General features: G+C 44.5%; 1 non-coding gene across 1 annotated transcript; it reads right to left on the minus strand.

Annotated features, from left to right (window-relative positions):
- Window positions 1–221: 221 nt before the first annotated feature.
- TRNAE-UUC (transfer RNA glutamic acid (anticodon UUC)) lies at window positions 222–293 on the minus strand. Its single transcript has one exon. It is a non-coding gene; the product is annotated as a tRNA-Glu (tRNA).
- Window positions 294–6,938: the final 6,645 nt, after the last annotated feature.

The raw sequence follows: 6,938 nt of genomic DNA on the forward strand, positions 1-6,938 counted from the left end.
TTTGCTATGCAAAAGCTTTGAAATTTCATTAGGTTCCATTTGTCTATTTTTGTTTTATTTCCATTACTCTAGGAGGTGGATCAAAAAAGATCTGCTGTGATTTATGTCAAAGAGTGTTCTTCCTATGTTTTCCTCTAAGAGATTTATAGTGTCCGGTCTTACATTTCTCCTATGAATTTCTTAAAACATTTCTTTTGGCCACGTGGCTTGTGGGATCTTAGTTCCCCAGCCAGGGATGGAACCTGGGCCTCCACAGTGAAAGAATGGAGTCCTGACCACTGGACTGCCAGGGAATTCCCTCTTAAAACATTTTTGATTTTGCTATTATAATTTTAACAATCATAAAGTTACAAACCACCTGCTCCCTCTCTGTTGCCTCCAGACTCAGTTCATCATCAAATCCTATAACGTCTTCCATGAAAATAATTCTGTTATCTGTCATTTGCTTCTATTTTCACTGCCCCTACCTTGATTCAGACCAGGTTTTCTCAGCCTTGTCACCACTGGCATTGTGGGAGAGATGGCTCTTTGTTGTAGGGTGTTCTGTGCATTGTGCGATGTTCAGCTGCACCCGTGGTCCCCACCCAATGGAAGCCAGAGTGCTCCACACTGTGTGACAACCAAAAATGTCCCCAGACATTGCAGATATCTCCTGGGGAACAAAACACCTCCTGTTTGAGAACCTCTGATATAGACATTCGTTATCTTACACTTGGTCTGTTTCAATCGTCTTTTAACTAGCTTTTCTACTCCCATTACCAATCCTTTTACTTTTTCCCCATACGGTACTGCCATAATAGTGTCATTAAAGCACCACATTGATGACGAAAATCCTTTCAGAAAAATTTGCTGGTTTTTCTCAACCACCTACTGAATAGAGACCAGATTCTTTTACTGATATCTGTATTCAAACCCATTGCCCATTACTGCTCAACTAAACATGAGGGAATATTTTCCACTCAAACTGGACTACCCAACGTTCCCTGACTCTGCTTTTATTTTCCAAGTTGTGGCTCTTGCTGCTATGTAAGCCAGCAGTGTCTTCAGTCAACCTCCACCCATTCAAACTCCTATGTGTGCTCCAAGGCCCAGCTCAGGACCACCTTTTCTTCTTCTCCAGGAAATCTTCCTTGTATCTTCCTCCTTTTTCCCCAATACACTTCCAACTGCTCTCACTTTTTACAAGCTCTTATTACATTTTGGCTCTTGTCACCCATTTGACTGGTAGCACATACATCTTGCATTGCTATGATTTATGTTAATATCATCTTTCCTACTGGAGGGAAGAGATTGAAATACGTGATACTATCCCTGGCATCATCACTGAAATGTGTCTTAGGGCAGGTTATAAATGTTCCCCTCTTTTTGTTTCCTGATTTAGTTTAGTGCAGATAGTCACGCCCTTCCTGCCTATCTCACTTGTTTTTTTTTTTAATAAATTTATTTGTTTATTTTATTTTTGGCTGCATTGGGTCTTCATTGCTGCATGCGGGCTTTCTCTAGTTGCGGTGAGCAGGGGCTACTCTTTGTTGTGGTGCTCAGGCTTCTCATTGTGGTGGCTTGTCTTGTTGAGGAGCACAGGCTCTAGGCACATGGGCTTCAGTAGTTGTGGCACAAGGGTTCAGTACTTGTGGCTTGCGGGCTCTAGAGCGCAGGCTCGGTAGTTGTGGCGCATGGGCTTAGTTGCTCCGCAGCATATGAGATCTTCCCAGACCAGGGCTTGAGCCCGTGTCCCCTGCGTCGGCAGGTGGACTCTCAGCCACTTTGCCACCAGGGAAGCCCCTATTTCCCTTTTTAAGTATAACAGGGATGTATGAGCCTCCCAGCCCTTTCCTGGGGGTGGATACTTGAACCTACGAGAACCAGTTGGAAAGCTGGGCCTTACAAAGCCTCTGCAAATATCCCCTCTGGTGCCTGACATTCTGGGCCTCTCGCCTGCCTCGATGGCCTCTGTGTCTTAGCACATCCGGTGACCCAGCCACTCCTCTTTCTCTTGGTGCCAGAGGGAACGGGACAGAGAAGCCTCTGTTACTTTCCTCCTTGTTCCCTTGGCCCTTTAGCCTTTTCAATAGGAAAACATCAGATGACACAGCATATGGAATATTTATCAAAACACAGTCACAGCGATAACCGGAAAATTATTGTTAACATTGATTAAGCACCGTTCACTATGGGGGATGCTTTGCTGAATCTCAACCAGTCTTGAATAAGTATTATTATTGTGCCTATTGATAGGTGGGTGAGCCAGGTCTTAGAGAGGGGGAGAACCTGCCGCGGGTGACACGGTTAGTTCCCGGTAGAGCCAGGATATTCACCTTGGCGGTCTCTCTGATGCTTTTTAACAGAGATTAAAAGTACCAAGATTCTGGGTGGTCCAGTGGTTAAGACTCCACGCTCCCAGTGCAGGGGGCACGGGTTCGATCCCTGGCTGGGGAACTGGGATGGCCCGCGTGCCCCATGGGAAAAATAAATAAATAAATAAAATTTTAAGAAAAGGACCAAGATTCAAGTTCTAAGTAGTTTGCAACTTCCTCTGTACCTTTGAAGGAAAGGACCACAGACCCAGGCTTTCACCCTGTGTGTCCACGTGCCAGACACCTTCGGTTTGCCCCGCAGACCTTCCCTGCGTTTCTCCACTCTGCTTTGTGCGACCAGGTGTCTGGTGTCACCCCCTGTAGCGTGGCTGTCTCCCTTCACTCAGCGCTTTGTCTCTGTGTTCTGGTAACCGCACCCTCCCTTCACCCAAGGGTGGTAACACCTGCCTGGCCCGCCCAGGGAGTCGCACTCAGTCTCTGGTTTCCCTATGCCCTGCCCACGACTTTGTAAACAGACCTTTTATTAAACTCTCCTGAATTTCCCTTCTCTGCCTGGGCCATTTGTTTCCTGCTGGGACCCTAATTGCTCCAGTCCCTGTGGGCCTTCCCCCAACCCTGACCTGGTTCTATCGTCAGGTCACACCCCTACCTTCTTCCTGTGGCTGCAGGAACATCTGCGTCTGCGCCCTTCCCCAGAAGGACAGTGTTCACCTCTGCTTCTTGCCCGCGCCCTTCCCCAGAAGGACAGTGTTCACCTCTGCTTCTTGCCCGGAGCCTGCAGACTCTAGTTGGCCTTGGGAGGGCGGGGCCTTGGGCACAGGGGAGGGGCCACCAAGTCCTTCCAGGTCTGGCTCAGTCCTCCGACCCCGGGAGGGCTCTGGTCACTGGAGCCTTCATAACTGACTGCATCTCTCAAGGACATACGCCAACTGTTTGCTCAGAGACAACGTGACCTAATCTAATCTGAATGAAAACGATTTTTCTTATGAGCAGGGCTGCAGCCCAGACCTGCAGAAACAGCGGGTCTTCATTACTGGTCCTCAAATCATCAGGTTCAGATTCTTTTCTACCCTGCCTCAGGCCCTGGCAGCAGGAACAGAAGCCCATAATAGCTTTTAGTGGCTCCCTGGAGAATGTTACCGACTATGATGAAGAGATTTTGATTCAGGATTTGGGGAGTGGGCATTTGGAGAGATGTTCACCGATGCTTCCTTGTTGATGAGTGAACTGAGAGGAGCAAACTTGCTTCCGTGGAATTCTTTCTGCTTCCCCTTTTCCCTCACATTCTGAATATAGGAGAAAGTCTAGAGTCCTAGGGAAAATCTTCAGAGATGGGCCCATTCTGTTTTTGAAGGGTGACGAAGTCTTCTTGCAGGAAGTTACAGGGATTTTCTAGGTGGAGGGAAGAGTTTGTGCAAAGGCACGGAGGCAGGAGAAAGCATGAGAAATCTGGGGAACTGAACACAGGACTGCACGATGCCCAAAGCTCAGATCCTCAGATCCTGAGGATGAGAAGTCAGATATGGCACCAGTAAGGCCACATGGGTTGTGTAGAGCAGGCATCTGTTCCGGGTGGTTAGCGCCCTGACACAGGGTGATTTAACCCCCCGTGGCCGGTCCCAGTTTTAGCACTGAAAGGCCCATGTCCCAGGAAACCCCTTTCGTTCCAGACAAACCAGGAGGCGTGGTCATCCTATGCCGTGATCATCCTATGCCGTGATAGCAGTGAACTATTTTGGACATCACCCCTGCACTAACATACATGCACACGCATGTAACGAATTCTGTGTGTGGATGTGTGTTCTTGGGTTCTTGCTGCGCAAGGTGATGTCTTTAATGGTCCTCTTGCTCTTTGAGTTTTGAGCAGGAGTTTTAACTCAAACTGCGACTCAAGATGACCTCCCCTTGCCCTGACAGGTGAGAGTATTTTTTCATCAGTGTGGTCTCTCAGGCGTCTTGAACTTGCCTTTCCTGCTAGCAAACAGAGTTTTCCCCAAGGAGCTTTGAAGAACTCCCTTTCAGACTTTTCCTGTTCGGAGGAAATTCCTCTTGAGCCTCAGAAGATGGCTGGCTGTATTAAAACAAGCACGGCTACGATTGGAATGTTTGAAGACTGTTCCAAAAAATTGTGGGTTCGTTTCAGTTTTCAATTTAGCCCTTAAATTACATATTTAATAGAGACCTGATATCTGCAAGGCTAGCAGATATCCCAGCTGACTTTGGCGGCAGGCAGAGGGTTCTTCCTATCTGCCGCTCTCTGAGCCAAACAGCTGTGCTCTGAATCTGCTCTCCAGGCAGCTGCTGTGTGCTGCAGCCCTGCCAGGACAACTCCCAGCTCTGAGGCCATACCTGGAGGCCTAGAATGTCACTGGATGAGCCCAACTAGGTGATGCATCCCAGAGAAGACTGTCATCACTCCTTCCTAGGCACATCCCCGACTCACAGACATCTGCAAATGATTTGCTGTAATATGGACTCTAGGTTGAGTTCAAGGTCTGAATCTGCCTGCTTAATGGAAAAACATATTTGTGTTTGGACAATTCCTTCTTTGTTAGGGGCCCAACATTCACGTATGACTCTGTGAGGACGGGGTAATGATCTCCAAACTTGTGGAGTTATCATCGTCACTATTATTATTAATTATTTTCATTTTGCTAGAAAATCAGCGTTGGAAACACAGGAGGATAAACTGCCCAGGTTCATATCCCCAGAAGTTCCTTTCATGCTTCACTCGCTCCCCAAGTCACATGTTCTATGTCTTAGCCTTTGCCAAATCCAGACCAATGACAAAACCTGGAAGGTTCCCTCTGCTCTGGCCTGTTCATCAAGTGATATTAGCCTGCATTTTAATTTGTATTGTGTTTTCTAGCTTTGGTGTCAAAATTAGCTGCCAACTTTTTCATATATTTTTTTTACTCTCTAGACTGGTTTATGTGGTGTGGAAATGAAGTATTCTTTTCTTGCCTTAGAATCATCCTAGTTCTGGTATACTTTAGGGTTTTTTTTTTAATCTTACAATTTCCTTACAGTTTTTGATATTTTAAGGTTTTCAGTGTAGTTTTGAGTCAGTTTTTTCCCTAGGAAATCATCTATGAGATCTAGATTTTTAGGTTTATTGGAGCAAAATTATACTTTATCTTCTCATAATAAAAAAAAAATCTTGTCTATATGCAAGGCATGCTACATTCTAATTTCTAATGCTGTTTATTTTGTGTCTTTTATTTTCTTCTCCAAAGTTTGCTTATTTTATTGGCCTTTCCACTGTATTTGCTTTTATTGATATTGAGAGAGTAAGAGTGAGAAATGGAGTGAGAACGAGAGAGAGAGAGAATGAGAACTAATATAAATTAGATCAACTTTATTACCCTCTTTTGGGTCTACTTGGTCTATTTCTTAGAGAGATATATCAAAATCTCACAGTTCTTATTTTACTATCAGCTTTTGCTTTATAGGTTTCACAGTTGTGTTTATAAGTACACAAAAGTTTACTACTGTTATATATTCCTTGTGGTTTGTATCTTTTATAAATATAAAAATGTGTTCCTTTTTAGAGCCAGCAAATGCTTCTTTCTTTACATTTTATTATTTCTAATATGAATATTGCAATATCTAATTTCTTTTAGTCTGTTACAAATCTGTTACATCTTTTTATTGCCGTCTTTTCCCCACCATGTTGTGTACTTTTGTTTGCTTTAATGTCTGCTAAACATAGAGCTACCTACATCTCTCTGGTTCATGTCATAATTTTATGTTTTTGACTCAGTAAAGGAAAGACCGCATGATAGAGGTCAGCAAAAGGGTTCACTTGCTCTTTGTTTCCTATCCTATGCAAAGCTCATGTAGTATCTAGGTATTAACCGTACTGTTGCAGCCATCTGCTTGAAAGTGGAAATCTTTAATCAACCCATGTAGTCCTGGTTTTGGGGGCTGCGTTGCTAACTTGTGATTGCAGAGCAGAGGGACAGACAATGGAGGGGACTTATTCTCAGCTAACATGAGTAAGCAACCTGCTTTGTATCTTTAGAAGCTTTTCTGATTTTTTTCATTTGATCTTTGGTGTTCTGAAATTCCTCCAAGAATAGTTTTCAATTTTCCTGCTTGAAATTCAGAGTCTTTCTAAAGACTTCAGCTCTGGGAATTTTTCTAACATTCTTCTCTTTGATTTCCTAACTCACTAATTTACTCCTTGGCTCTGTCTGTTCTGCTATTCAGTCCATTGACTGGGTTTTTAATTTTGTCAATTACATATAAAATTTTCACAGATGCAATATCTTAAATCTTTCCGAATATAATAATTATACTCATGTGGCAGGTACTCCGTAGGTTTACAACCTTGCCTCTCTCTATTCTAGGTGTTGTAATTTATAAAACCTTGCACCTGGCTGAGGTTATGAAATATAATTCTGGCCAAGTTTGTTGGTGCTGTCTTCTTTACTTCCTTCTTTATCATTCATTGGATGCAGCTGTGTGGTCTGGGGTCGCAGCAGCTGTCTTGTGACCATTAGGACTAAGGCCACTCTTTTTTTTTTTTTTCGCGGTACGTGGGCCTCTCACTGTTGTGGCCTCTCCCGTTGCGGAGCACAGGCTCCGGACGCGCAGGCTCAGCGGCCATGGCTCATGGGC

Source organism: Lipotes vexillifer, unplaced genomic scaffold, assembly GCF_000442215.2.
Source record: "Lipotes vexillifer unplaced genomic scaffold, Lipotes_vexillifer_v1.1 scaffold668, whole genome shotgun sequence".
In the NCBI taxonomy this organism is placed as follows: domain Eukaryota; kingdom Metazoa; phylum Chordata; class Mammalia; order Artiodactyla; family Lipotidae; genus Lipotes; species Lipotes vexillifer.